Raw genomic sequence first — 15,000 nt, forward strand, 5'->3', positions numbered from 1 at the left:
AACGGTCAGCTCAGAACTGGCACGGACAAGGGGAATCCGACTGTCTAATTAAAACAAAGCATTGCGATGGCCCTCGCGGGTGTTGACGCAATGTGATTTCTGCCCAGTGCTCTGAATGTCAACGTGAAGAAATTCAAGCAAGCGCGGGTAAACGGCGGGAGTAACTATGACTCTCTTAAGGTAGCCAAATGCCTCGTCATCTAATTAGTGACGCGCATGAATGGATTAACGAGATTCCCGCTGTCCCTATCTACTCGTCGTTCGGCATTCGCAGAGTGCGGACGTGTACACGTGTCTATAAATTGCTCCGCGATTATTTCGATATATTGTCGTCTATCGTTTTATTCTTTTTATTATTTATAGTGTTTGGTTATTTTCGTTTTGCGTAAGTGCGTGTTATTATTTATTTAAAGTGTTGTTGTGCTGTGCTAAAGGACCTGGGAGGATTTTAAAGGAAGCCGCGTGGCTAACCGCGCGGCGCGGTAAGTGCTAGTGCACTAATAAGGACTAGAATAATCGTTAATTACTTATTATTTAAATTGTTGATTAGATTTCCGTTAATTTATATAGTTATTAATGCTGAATCACTACGAGAAACATTCCTTTGTTCTCGCTTGGTGGCGTGATTAGTGACGTAGTTGTGTAGGGGTGACCGGTACGTGCTAGAGAGGGACACAACGCATAGTGCGTCTCACACCGGTCTGGCGTGATCGGTGACGTAGCATAGGTGCGTTAGAGCGGGATAAAATACATCTCGCTCTTTGTCTCACTGACGTGATCGGTGACGTGTAGCCAGTACGTGCGGATAGGGAGATAAGATATAGGCGTCTCGGTCTGACTCTGGTGGAGCGGTAGAGCTTAGGTAGAGTCGTCGGTAGAGCCGTTGGTAGAGTCGTCGGTAGAGTCGTCGGTAGAGTCGTCGGTAGAGTCGTCGGTAGAGTCGTCGGTAGAGTCGTCGGTAGAGTCGTCGGTAGAGTCGTCGGTAGAGTCGTCGGTAGAGTCGTCGGTAGAGTCGTCGGTAGAGTCGTCGGTAGAGTCGTCGGTAGAGTCGTCGGTAGAGTCGTCGGTAGAGTCGTGGGTAGAGTCGTGGGTAGAGTCGTCGGTAGAGTCGTCGGTAGAGTCGTCGGTAGAGTCGTCGGTAGAGTCGTCGGTAGAGTCGTCGGTAGAGTCGTCGGTAGAGTCGTCGGTAGAGTCGTCGGTAGAGTCATCGGTAGAGTCGTCGGTAGAGTCGCCGGTAGAGTCGACGGTAGAGTCGACGGTAGAGTCGACGGTAGAGCCGACGGTAGAGTCGACGGTAGAGTCGTCGGTAGAGTCAACGGTAGAGTCGACGGTAGAGACGACGGTAGAGACGACGGTAGAGTCGACGGTAGAGACGACGGAAGTTGCAATAGGGTCATAAGCGATGGACAAAAATGCCTTTGACGCCATTATGGCGTCAAAGGAGCGAGAATTGGAAGAGTTGGAGCGGCAGGGGCGAGAAGCAGGGTTTGCACCGCGCAAGTCCCTGATGCGGACCCCCCCGCCGCGCGATACATCGGTGCGTCCACGGGAAGATGGTGCTCGGAAGCGCAAGGGTACATCGCCCCTAGAATTGGAGGAGGCGACGCGGCGGCGGGTATGCCAGGTGCGTACGCCTGGCTCAGCTTCTCCACGTGCGGAGACGGGACCTACGGCGGAGTTACCGAGAGAGCCCGACACAAACGCTCCGACAACCGTGGGCAAATATGTCGCGGAGGCGAACTCGGCCGGGGAGGCGATCATGGCGGCGACATCGGCGTCGACGTCGAAACTTAACAAGTTGGAGATAGCACAGATAGGCACACAGGTGCAGAAATTAACAGGCATCATTGCCCTCCTGTCGGCGCAGCTGGGCGAAGAGCGCCTTAAGATATGCGCGCTGGAGCACGGTGCGCGCAGCGAAAGACAGGAGGAGGGCACGACTCCTAAAGAATCGGCGAACAGTTACGCGAACGCGTTGAATACGGGGCGAGGTCCTAAACCAAAGCCGTCATCGGCGGGAACGGTGTTGGCCTTCTACCCAGCGGCGGAGAAGTCGGAGGAGATAAAGACTGCGGACCAAACAAAAGCGGCGTTGAAGAAGGCGTTGGACCCCCAGACCTTAGGCGTCGGAATTGCGCAGGTGCGCAAGATAGGGAACGCGGGTGTGATTGTCCAGGCAGCGAGCAAGGGAGACGCGGACAAAATTAGGCGCGCGGTACCGGACAATTTGCGGGTGCAGGTCCCGAAACCGAGGGCCCCTCTCGTTGCGGTCGTTGCGGTTGACGGCGCTAGGGTAGACTCGGGCGCATTCCTGAGGGCGCTGCGCACCCAGAACTTTGCGGGTCAACAAGAGTGGCGAAAGGAGGAGGTCGACGTGGCCTTCAAGAAGAGCGCGCGAGGAGGAGCGTGCACCACGGTGGTGCTGCGGTGTAGCCCAGCTTGGCGAGACAAGCTGGTCTCCAAAGAGCGGGTCTATATAGAGTGGGAGCGTCATGTCGTGCGCGATTACGCCGACGCTACCTGCTGCGGGAAGTGCCAGGGCTACGGGCACGCGGCACGCTTCTGCAGGGCAACGGTGGACACCTGCGGGAACTGTGGCGAGGATGGCCACACGCATAAAGCGTGCAAAAACACCTTCCGTAGGTGCGCCACCTGTAAAAAAGCAGGGAAGCCGTCGGAGGACCACCGAACCGCTTCGGTACAGTGCCCGGCGAGACAGGCGGCGGAGAAGCGATCCTTAGAAAGAACCAACTATGGATTATAGGTCCATAGGCGGTTCACGAGGAGACAAGACGGACATCTCGGTCGGACAAGTAAACCTGCAAGGGTCGGCGATGGCCACCAAGGAGCTGCCGGCTCTCGCGAGGAATCTGGACCTCAGCGTCTGTCTGGTGCAAGAACAATACCCGGCAGCTAGGCTGCCGGGCCTGTACCAGCACGATGTGGCCCCAATGGCAGGAATCATCGTGCTGAGAGACGATCTGGCAGTGCTCGTACTCCGCAACTTGTGCACGTCTCACTGTTTCGTGGCACAGCTAGGAGGGGGGGAAAACACCGTGTACGTGGTGTCGGCGTACTTCCAGTACAAGGATGAGATAGCCCCACACCTGGAGCACTTGGAACGAGTGCTGGAAGCGCTTCGAGGAAAATGCGTGGTCATAGGTGTCGACACAAACACCCACTCTCAGCTGTGGTACAGTCGCGAGGACCAGTGTGAAGGAAGAGGCAGAGTGGCAGAGCAGCGTAGGACGGCTATGGAGAGTTTCGTGCTGTCGTGGGGTCTCCTGGTCCACAACGTCCAAGGCCAACCGGACACCTTTAGTTCACCGAATGGGAGCTCCAACATTGACGCGACTCTGGGAACGAGAGGAGTTCGGATCGACGGATGGACCGTGCACGCCGATCTCAGCGCGAGTGACCACCGCCTGATTACGTTTGTGATCCATCTCGGATCAGCTAGTTCCTCGGGACAACTGCATCAGGCGCGTAGCAGTGAACAGGGCATGGAGCCGATAAGGTTTCGTGACCGCGGGGTGGATTGGGACCGGTTCCGCTCGGACTTAACGTTGCGCGTGGGCAGGATAACGTTTAACGCTCCTGCTCAGGCTATTTGTTCGGCGTTTACTTCCGCTGTCGTGACTTCGGCGGAGAAATGTTTGGGGGTGGTGAAGCCTAAACGGCATGGGGGCTACGAGTGGTGGTCGGGTGAACTGGACGGCCTCCGCAGGCAGCATAATAAATTTCGTCGGGAGTGGCAACAGGCAAGGCGCGCGGGCGGCCTGTGCGAAGAGATTGCGCGAAAACGCTTTCATCTTGCCCGTACTAGGTACCGGAAGGCAATGCGGAATGCCGAAACCGAGCACTACAGAAGAATTTCCGACTCTGGGAATGAAGATCCCTGGGGAATGGCGTACCGGCTCGCTAGCGGGCGCGTGCGCCCACCCTCGGGAGTAGTAAACGGTATGAAGCTATCGCAGGGATTTGCTACGAACATGGAGGAAGCGATGTCTGGAGTTCTGGCGATCATGTACCCGGACGATGATGTGGCGGTCGATTCGCCGTACCACTCAAGGGTACGCCTTGCCGCCGCTTTCGCGCCGTCGGGAAAAGACGTGGACATAGTGGACAGGTCAGCACTCGATAGGATCGTGAAGAGCCTACCTAATAAATGTCCGGGGCTAGACGGTATCACGGCGCGGATTGCCAAGGTCGTTTGGAATGTGGCCGCGTCGGAAATGATGTATATTTACAGCAAGTGTGTCCGAGAAGGCGTGTTTCCAGACGTTTGGAAGATCGGAAGGCTGGTTGTTATACCGAAGGGCAATGGGAGACCACTCACGGACCCGAAAGCGTACAGGCCCGTTACGCTTCTGTCGGTACTGGGGAAGATCCTGGAGAGGCTGATCTGCGAGTGTACACCGGGCCTATACGGCCGTATATCGCCCAATCAGCACGGATTCATGCACGGGAAGTCGACGGTGACTGCTTTGAGCAGAGTATTGGACGTCGTGCGAGAGACGAACCACAAGTACGTCCAGGCCATCCTATTGGATATCTCGGGCGCGTTCGATAACGCATGGTGGCCGATGGTCCTGGTCAAGTTTAAGCAGGGCGGTTGTCCTCGCAACGTTTATAGACTGCTGTGTTCGTACTTTACCGGTAGAAGGGTGGGGATGTTCGCGAATAACGTGTCCGTCTGGAAGAACTCTACCATGGGTTGCCCACAGGGCTCTGTTTTAGGGCCGACACTGTGGAACATTCTGGTGGACGATTTGTTGCGGATGGCGGTGCCCCCAGGAGTAGAGCTGGTAGCGTACGCGGACGACGTCACGGTCTTGATCGAGGCGAACTCCCGGGCGGACATCGAGTGGAAGGCGGCGACCACTCTTCAACTGGCGCTCGAATGGGGCCAGCGGAATAGGCTGTCGTTTTCGTCTTCGAAAACGCAGTCTATAACATTGAAGGGCAGGTTCCAGCGTCCGCCGGTGATCCGGCTGGGGGGCGACTCGGTGAAGGCCGTCGGCGTGGCGAAGCTGCTCGGCGTGGTGCTGGACGAGCGCGGCACGTTTGCGGAACACGCGCAAGACATCGGCGACAGAGGTGCAAGGTGCTTCGGGAAGATGGCTAGAGTGTCTGCCTCCAACTGGGGTATCAGATACCCGGCGCTCCGGTTGTTATACTACGGAACATTTGTCGCGACCATTACGTACGCGGCTGCGGTGTGGTATGGCAGATCTCTTGCGTTTGTGGTGGCGAGTCGGCTGCTGCGAGCCCAGAGGTCTGCGTTGGTGCTCTTGACGAAGGCCTATCGGACGACAAGCACGCCGGCGCTGGCCGTCCTGGGCGGCGTGCTGCCGGCGGATCTCGAAGTGTACCGTGCGGGCAAGATTCAGGCGACGAAAAGGGAAACGGCCAAGGGAGAGGTCAATGACCTAAAGCGTAGGGTCCACTCCGAGGTGGTTGACAAGTGGCAGGAGCGCTGGGAGGTCGAGGAGAGGGGGCGCGACCTGCAGCGCTTCTTCCCTTGCGTCAGGGGTAGACTTCGCGCGGCGTGGGTAGCGCCCGACTACTTCACGTCGCAGCTTTTGGCAGGTCACGGCGCGTTCAACGGCCGCCTGCGGGACCTTGGTCTCAAAGAGGTCGGGACGTGCCCGTGCGGGCTTGCGGAGGAGTACAGGGATCACGTCCTATGGGAGTGCGGGCTGTACGATCGGGAGAGGGAGGAGATGCTGGACCGCGTGGTGACGAGCGGGCCGGGACCGGTTTACTTCGCGGATCTCGTGGCCTCGGAGGCGAACTATGCCGCGTTCAGTAGATTCGCACGCGCCTGGCATCGCGCGAGAAGCGAGATAGATGCCGAGGAGAAGGGACTGAGGCGAGCACTGCACGAGCAATACACGACGGGGCGCGACGCTGACGTGGAAAGATCGACACCGACGACGAGCCGTTCTCTTGTGTTGTCCGCAGCCCCCCGGGGGGAGAATGCGCCTCGCGCAGCCCTCTCGAGAGAGAGGGAGAATGCGCACGGGACAGAAATTGCGTAAATTTGTAGGGAGTCAAGAGAGTGCGCCGGTGACGATGCACAGAGTGCGTAAAGACTCACCGGCGCATCTCCCATTGATTCGGTCGAGACCCGGTCCGCATGACCGCGAGGTCGGAAGGACCATGGGAAGGTTGGTGGGTTATGTCCCTATCTACTATCTAGCGAAACCACAGCCAAGGGAACGGGCTTGGGAGAATCAGCGGGGAAAGAAGACCCTGTTGAGCTTGACTCTAGTCTGGCATTGTAAGGAGACATGAGAGGTGTAGCATAAGTGGGAGATCGTTCGCGGTCGTCGCTGAAAAACCACTACTTTCATTGTTTCATTACTTACTCGGTTGGGCGGAAGCGGTGCGCGGTCGATTTTGCAATCGGCTCGCGTACGGTGTTTCGTTCCAAGCGTGTAGAGTGGCGACGTGGCGCTCGTCGCTCGTCGCCGTTCAACTCCCGCGTGATCCGGTTCGAGGACACTGCCAGGCGGGGAGTTTGACTGGGGCGGTACATCTGTCAAAGAATAACGCAGGTGTCCTAAGGCCAGCTCAGCGAGGACAGAAACCTCGCGTAGAGCAAAAGGGCAAAAGCTGGCTTGATCCAGATGTTCAGTACGCATAGGGACTGCGAAAGCACGGCCTATCGATCCTTTAGTATAAAGAGTTTTTAGCAAGAGGTGCCAGAAAAGTTACCACAGGGATAACTGGCTTGTGGCGGCCAAGCGTTCATAGCGACGTTGCTTTTTGATCCTTCGATGTCGGCTCTTCCTATCATTGCGAAGCAAAATTCGCCAAGCGTTGGATTGTTCACCCATCAAAAGGGAACGTGAGCTGGGTTTAGACCGTCGTGAGACAGGTTAGTTTTACCCTACTGATGGCGTGTCGTTGCGATAGTAATACTGCTCAGTACGAGAGGAACCGCAGTTTCGGACATTTGGTTCATGCACTCGGCCGAGCGGCCGGTGGTGCGAAGCTACCATCCGCGGGATTATGCCTGAACGCCTCTAAGGCCGAAGCCAGCCTAGCCGAATCCGGCAAGGATATTCTCACTGTGGAGCCCCGAGTGTCGGGAGGCTCTAAACAATGTGATTTTACTAGTCGCGCGTCACTCGTGACGCGCGACGTCGGAGCCCATTTGGAACGCGACGATCGGTGCGAGCGGTCTTAACACGTGCACTACGGCGTCGAAGTTTCGAATACAACTCAGTTCGATGTCGGGGCTCGGAATAGTCTGTAGACGACTTACGTTCCTGGCGGGGTGTTGTGCTCGGTAGAGCAGCGTCGTGCTGCGATCTGTTGAGACTCAGCCCTACGCCAGGTGATTCGTCCGAGGACGAGATCGGTGGTTATTACGCGTTGTTTGTTCGCTCTTGTGAGGCGGCGGGGCGTGTGTCGTCCGTCGTCTCTTTGTTGGCGGCCGCGGTGGTGTTTGATTATTTTTAATTATCAACATCGTGTGTGTGTCCAACCGATGAGAGACGACGACACGAAGAATACACAACAAACAAACAATCAATCAATAATCAATTATATAATATAAAAAATATTATATTTTTGTAAACTCTATTAAACAAAACAAAACGATACATAGTTTTGATTAACAGGAGAGTTTTTATTTTTAAATATTCAATTTTAACTAGAAACGTATCGCTGTCGCTAACAAAACCCCGCTAGTTACAACACACATATAATTGACAGAGTTGTAGATATCGTGCCGTTGAGCGGCATCTTGTCGCGTCGCGTGGCGATCTTGTACGAGAAACATTCGGCGCGAAGCTGCCGACCGGCCGGTCGGTCGCGCGTCGCTCTTGTACGAGAAACATTTTCTATTTTGTATTGTAAAACACGCAACGCACAATAAATATATAAAAAATACATACATAAATACATATATACATACACACATACAAAATGATAAAAATTCATTTTGCATCATATTAAAAATAAAAAAATAAAAAATATTAATATACAAACCTAAACCTAACCTAACCTAACCGAACAATGGATGATAATTGGTTTTTGTACTGCTCCGACGCTACGGTAAATGCAGCCCCTCCACCCTTGCGTACCAAAAGCGCAGGGCATTTTATTCAAGCCTACGCAGCCTCGGCTTTTTTGGTCGCCTTCGGCGACCAGCCTCAGCCGCTACGGCTTGCATGATGCCCGCGCTTTGGGTACGGCGGGTGAGGGCTGCTCTCCCTGCGCGCCTCCGAGCTTTTATATACACTCTAGGGGTAGGGCAGACAAGACCGCGTGGATAGTGGGGCGCTCTGATTCGGTTTTGGGTACTTTTTGGATATTCAATAAGTAAGTAAGTAAGTAAGTAAGTAAACACTCAATTCTCACTCAAGAATTACAATATAATACACAAAATTTACAACTTACAAACAATGAAATGAATGATCTTTTTCTCGTATGCATCGCAAATGATCGATACTTTCAAAATAATCTGAACCCTTACACTTAGTCAACTCAAAGTGATTGACGTTTGACATCAATTTTATGTCGGTTTTATGAAATAGATTTTGGTCGGCGGTCGGTAACGGCCATATATGTCTTATATATCAATTTGTATGAAAAAGTTTCAAAAAAACAAAAAAAAAACTCAATCAACTAAGTAAGTAAGTAAGTAAGCAAGCACTTAAGTTTCTTTTAGTGAGTACTATCTAGAATAATTAAAAATATCGACATTTAAATCGACGGTCCCTATTTGGAAGGTTAACCTATAGCCCTAATAATAATTATATTATTATGATTATGACAATGTTGATGTTGTTGCACTAGACACACCATAATAAACCATAAATAGTTTTTCTTACCAGAAGAGTTTTTATTTTTAAATATTCAATTTTAACTAGAAACGTATCGCTATCGCTAACAAAACCCCACACCACACACCACCACACGTTACACACATATACTTGACAGAGTAGATACTATCTACATATCTATCGACAGAGTTGTAGATATCGTGCCGTTGAACGGCATCTTGTCGCGTCGCGTGGCGATCTTGTACGAGAAACATTTTCCTCTGACATTGTATCGGAATAATTATTATAATTCATTATTATACATACATACATACATACATACATACATACATATTATTAATAAATATAATTGTTTTTTTTGTTTTTTCTTTTCTTCAAATAAACCCACATTGCCATTTCTCTGAGCGTGTGCTGCGAGCTTCAACGAGAAACATTCGGCGCGAAACTGTCGAGCGGCCGGCCGTCGCGCGCCGCACCTGTACGAGAAACATTTTCCTCTGACGTTGCATCGGAATAATTATTATACATACATACATACATACATACATACATATTATTAATAAATATAATTGTTTTTTTTGTTTTTTCTTTTCTTCAAATAAACCCACATTGCCATTTCTCTGAGCGTGTGCTGCGAGCTTCAACGAGAAACATTCGGCGCGAAACTGTCGAGCGGCCGGCCGTCGCGCGCCGCACCTGTACGAGAAACATTTTCCTCTGACGTTGCATCGGAATAATTATTATAATTCATTATTATACATACATACATACATACATACATACATACATACATATTATTAATAAATATAATTGTTTTTTTTGTTTTTTCTTTTCTTCAAATAAACCCACATTGCCATTTCTCTGAGCGTGTGCTGCGAGCTTCAACGAGAAACATTCGGCGCGAAACTGTCGAGCGGCCGGCCGTCGCGCGCCGCACCTGTACGAGAAACATTTTCCTCTGACGTTGCATCGGAATAATTATTATAATTCATTATTATACATACATACATACATACATACATACATACATACATATTATTAATAAATATAATTGTTTTTTTTGTTTTTTCTTTTCTTCAAATAAACCCACATTGCCATTTCTCTGAGCGTGTGCTGCGAGCTTCAACGAGAAACATTCGGCGCGAAACTGTCGAGCGGCCGGCCGTCGCGCGCCGCACCTGTACGAGAAACATTTTCCTCTGACGTTGCATCGGAATAATTATTATAATTCATTATTATACATACATACATACATACATACATACATACATATTATTAATAAATATAATTGTTTTTTTTGTTTTTTCTTTTCTTCAAATAAACCCACATTGCCATTTCTCTGAGCGTGTGCTGCGAGCTTCAACGAGAAACATTCGGCGCGAAACTGTCGAGCGGCCGGCCGTCGCGCGCCGCACCTGTACGAGAAACATTTTCCTCTGACGTTGCATCGGAATAATTATTATACATACATACATACATACATACATACATATTATTAATAAATATAATTGTTTTTTTTGTTTTTTCTTTTCTTCAAATAAACCCACATTGCCATTTCTCTGAGCGTGTGCTGCGAGCTTCAACGAGAAACATTCGGCGCGAAACTGTCGAGCGGCCGGCCGTCGCGCGCCGCACCTGTACGAGAAACATTTTCCTCTGACGTTGCATCGGAATAATTATTATAATTCATTATTATACATACATACATACATACATACATACATACATACATATTATTAATAAATATAATTGTTTTTTTTGTTTTTTCTTTTCTTCAAATAAACCCACATTGCCATTTCTCTGAGCGTGTGCTGCGAGCTTCAACGAGAAACATTCGGCGCGAAACTGTCGAGCGGCCGGCCGTCGCGCGCCGCACCTGTACGAGAAACATTTTCCTCTGACGTTGCATCGGAATAATTATTATAATTCATTATTATACATACATACATACATACATACATACATACATACATATTATTAATAAATATAATTGTTTTTTTTGTTTTTTCTTTTCTTCAAATAAACCCACATTGCCATTTCTCTGAGCGTGTGCTGCGAGCTTCAACGAGAAACATATCTATCAATACAAATGTCTATTCAAAAAAAAGAAAACAAACAAAATCATATCAGTCAATAAAATAAATAATAATATTTTTTTACTACTACTACTAGTACTACTACGTGCTACTACTGCACGCCAATACACATACATAATAAAATGAAAAATCGTCTCTCTCTCGCTCGCTCTACGAGAAACATTCGACGTCCGCTCCAATGCCGACGCGGACTATTGCTCTCGGTATAGATGTGGAGCGAAACAGTCGTGCGCACAGCGTCGACTCGTTCTCGTTGCCGCGCGTCGTTCGTCTCAAATAGACACGAACGACGGACGAGAGAGAATAGAATGTGTTCTTGTTTTTGTGTTTGTGCGAAGTGTGAGAATATTATATACATATATTCGCGCATGGATGATATAGATATGGGTATGGATTTTCGGAGGAAATTATATCAAATTCGTATTTCGAATGCGAGACCGCCGAGATCTTTCCCAGCTCTCTCTCTCTCTGTGTGTGTGGTGTATAGTACATTTTATATATCTCTCTTGTGTCAACACAAAATAACAAAGAATATACATACTACTCCTCCTCATATTTTATATAATATAATATAAAATTATATTATAGCACCGCGTTCGCAGACCGTATGGTGATGTTACCAATCGACCAAGATTTGGGACCGTCTCCCCCGGTGTTATCTGTGATGTTAAAAGAATACGCTTCTAGGCACACCTCAACGCAGGGCGCCTAGCGTGTTCGACACGTGCGCGGTCGCCACGGCGACCGTATATGGAAAGAATGTATAAAAGAGGACGCACACGCGCCCATCGTCGAAACGGTGTGCGCAGCGTCGTGTTGGAATTTATCCCTCAAGCTCCGGGCGTTGATCGTATCTAGTGCGAATCATGCGTGTGTGTGCGCATGTAATTGCCAGCCGAGTTTTAATATGTTTACAATAACGTATTGAATAAAAATTGAGAAGTTGCGTTTAGATGAATGTTCAATTTTCAAATTGTCACAACATCGATTCCCGCCCGCGGGGTCGTGTTCGTTGCAGTTTTATGTCCCTCACAGTGGTCGAGCATCGTTGTACATCACCTCGTTGCGAGATCGTGACGGGACGGCCGCTCGTAGACCGGTCAAAGTTAGTCTATCGATATGAAGCGCGAACGTCGCGTCGCGTGCAAATTCGACGCGTTACGTTCACGCGTGTCGAGAAGGCGCGCGCGCAAGCGCGCGCCCCTCGACGCCGCCGAGCCAGCGGCTCGCCGAAGCCGCGTGACCGCGGTGTAGGCGTGTCGTTTGCGTAAGCAGCTCCCTGGTTGATCCTGCCAGTAGTTATATGCTTGTCTCAAAGATTAAGCCATGCATGTCTCAGTGCAAGCCGTATTAAGGCGATACCGCGAATGGCTCAATATATCAGTTTTGGTTCCTTAGATCTTACTCAGTTACTTGGACAACTGTGGTAATTCTAGAGCTAATACATGCAATCAGAACTCTGACCAGTGATGGGATGAGTGCTTTTATTAGATCAAAACCAATCGGCGGAGGGCCATGCGTCCGAAGTCGTTAATTTTGATGAATCTGGATAACTTTTGCCGATCGCACGGTCCAGTACCGGCGACGCATCTTTCAAATGTCTGCCTTATCAACTTTCGATGGTAGTTTCTGCGACTACCATGGTTGTCACGGGTAACGGGGAATCAGGGTTCGATTCCGGAGAGGGAGCCTGAGAAACGGCTACCACATCCAAGGAAGGCAGCAGGCGCGCAAATTACCCACTCCCGGCACGGGGAGGTAGTGACGAAAAATAACGATACGGGACTCTTACGAGGCCTCGTAATCGGAATGAGTACACTTTAAATATTTTAACGAGGAACAATTGGAGGGCAAGTCTGGTGCCAGCAGCCGCGGTAATTCCAGCTCCAATAGCGTATACTAAAATTGTTGCGGTTAAAAAGCTCGTAGTTGCATTTGTGCGCCGCGCTGTCGGTGCACCGCATCCGCGGTGATACTGACACGTCTGCGGAGCATATCGTCGGTGAGCCGGCGGTAAAACGCCGGTTCAATATCAAAATCCTATCGCGGTGCTCTTCGGTGAGTGTCGAGGTGGGCCGACAATTTTACTTTGAACAAATTAGAGTGCTCAAAGCGGGCTCAAAATGCCGCTTGAATATTTCGTGCATGGAATAATAGAATATGATCTCGGTTCTATTTTGTTGGTTTTCAGAACTCCGAGGTAATGATTAATAGGGATAACTGGGGGCATTCGTATTGCGACGTTAGAGGTGAAATTCTTGGATCGTCGCAAGACGAACATCAGCGAAAGCATTTGCCAAAGGTGTTTTCATCAATCAAGAACGAAAGTTAGAGGTTCGAAGGCGATTAGATACCGCCCTAGTTCTAACCGTAAATATGTCATCTAGCGATCCGCCGACGTTACTACAATGGCTCGGCGGGCAGCTTCCGGGAAACCAAAGATTTTGGACTCCGGGGGGAGTATGGTTGCAAAGCTGAAACTTAAAGGAATTGACGGAAGGGCACCACCAGGAGTGGAGCCTGCGGCTTAATTTGACTCAACACGGGAAATCTCACCAGGCCCGGACACCGGAAGGATTGACAGATTAACAGCTCTTTCTTGATTCGGTGGGTGGTGGTGCATGGCCGTTCTTAGTTGGTGGAGCGATTTGTCTGGTTAATTCCGGTAACGAACGAGACTCTAGCCTGCTAAATAGGCGTCGTCATTCAAGGTGTGCGCGACTCTCGGGGAGCGCAACTCACTGGCGACGTATTAAAATTCTTCTTAGAGGGACCGGCGGCTTCGAGCCGCACGAGATTGAGCAATAACAGGTCTGTGATGCCCTTAGATGTCCTGGGCCGCACGCGCGCTACACTGAAGGAATCAACATGTTCTCCCTGGCCTAGAGGCCCGGGCAACCCGTTGAAACTCCTTCGTGCTGGGGATTGGGGTTTGCAATTATCCCCCATAAACGAGGAATTCCTAGTAAGCGCGAGTCATAAGCTCGCGTTGATTACGTCCCTGCCCTTTGTACACACCGCCCGTCGCTACTACCGATTGAATGATTTAGTGAGGTCTTCGGACCGACACGCGGTGGCCTCACGGCCGTCGGCGTTGCTGGGAAGTTGACCAAACTTGATCATTTAGAGGAAGTAAAAGTCGTAACAAGGTTTCCGTAGGGGAACCTGCGGAAGGATCATTAACGTTGGTTTTTTCTTTTTGTTTTGTTGTTGTCAAAGACTCGCAAAAAAAGAAAAAAATACAAAAACACGTGAATGATACGAATCAAAATCGAATCCGAGACGGTTGACTCTCTCTCGTCGATTCGCGACGTGTGCGTTGCGACACGCTTTGATTAGCGTTCGCTATCGCCTATTGATACTTTGAAATAATATTTTAATTTTTGTGTACAACCACGCAAATAAAAGAGATTTTCTTTCTTTTCATTTGTCGTACACGTTAATGATAAGTATTATTTTCAAATTTTTTTGTTTAATTTTTTCGCACCTTTTATATTTTCTCATACAAAAACACACACAAAAACAAAACGATTACCCTGAACGGTGGATCACTTGGCTCGCGGGTCGATGAAGAACGCAGTTAACTGCGCGTCATAGTGTGAACTGCAGGACACATTTGAACATCGACATTTCGAACGCACATTGCGGTCCGTGGAGAAATATCCAGGACCACTCCTGTCTGAGGGCCGGCTGCATAAAAACAAAAAGCCACACTGTTCGCGTGACGAGCGGCGATCGCTGCGACTCCGGTCGTAGCGCCGCATCTCTGTCGCGCGTGCAATTGACGGTTTCGCTAGGCCGCCGAGCGGCCGAACGATCCGTTCGAATATATGTTCGATTACGACTCGTCATCCGTATTGGCCGTGTTAAGCCACGTCTATACGATACTTTTGTCGCACAAATAAATTCTCCCCGCCGCACCGTGTCTCCCGCGGCACGGGTGCGCGTCGAGTCTTTACGCAACGACAACGACAACGACGACAACGACGTTCGCGTTTACGCGTCGCGCGTGTTTGCTCGCATCGTCCCGGTCCCGCATGGCGATCGCGCGACGGTCGGCGCCGGTGCGCGCGTCGACGTGTCTCGACGCTGTCGTTGAAAGT

General features: G+C 50.1%; 2 non-coding genes and 1 pseudogene across 2 annotated transcripts; all 3 read left to right on the forward strand.

Annotated features, from left to right (window-relative positions):
• The window catches only part of LOC123719784, a 3,178-nt pseudogene extending 2,536 nt beyond the window's left edge, over positions 1–642 (forward strand).
• Positions 643–12,173: 11,531 nt separating this feature from the next.
• On the forward strand, positions 12,174–14,079 carry LOC123719776. Its single transcript, XR_006755875.1, has one exon. It is a non-coding gene; the product is annotated as a small subunit ribosomal RNA (ribosomal RNA).
• Positions 14,080–14,429: 350 nt separating this feature from the next.
• LOC123719787 lies at positions 14,430–14,586 on the forward strand. Its single transcript, XR_006755885.1, has one exon. It is a non-coding gene; the product is annotated as a 5.8S ribosomal RNA (ribosomal RNA).
• The last annotated feature ends 414 nt before the right edge of the window (positions 14,587–15,000 follow it).

Source organism: Pieris brassicae, unplaced genomic scaffold (assembly GCF_905147105.1).
Source record: "Pieris brassicae unplaced genomic scaffold, ilPieBrab1.1, whole genome shotgun sequence".
NCBI lineage: Eukaryota > Metazoa > Arthropoda > Insecta > Lepidoptera > Pieridae > Pieris > Pieris brassicae.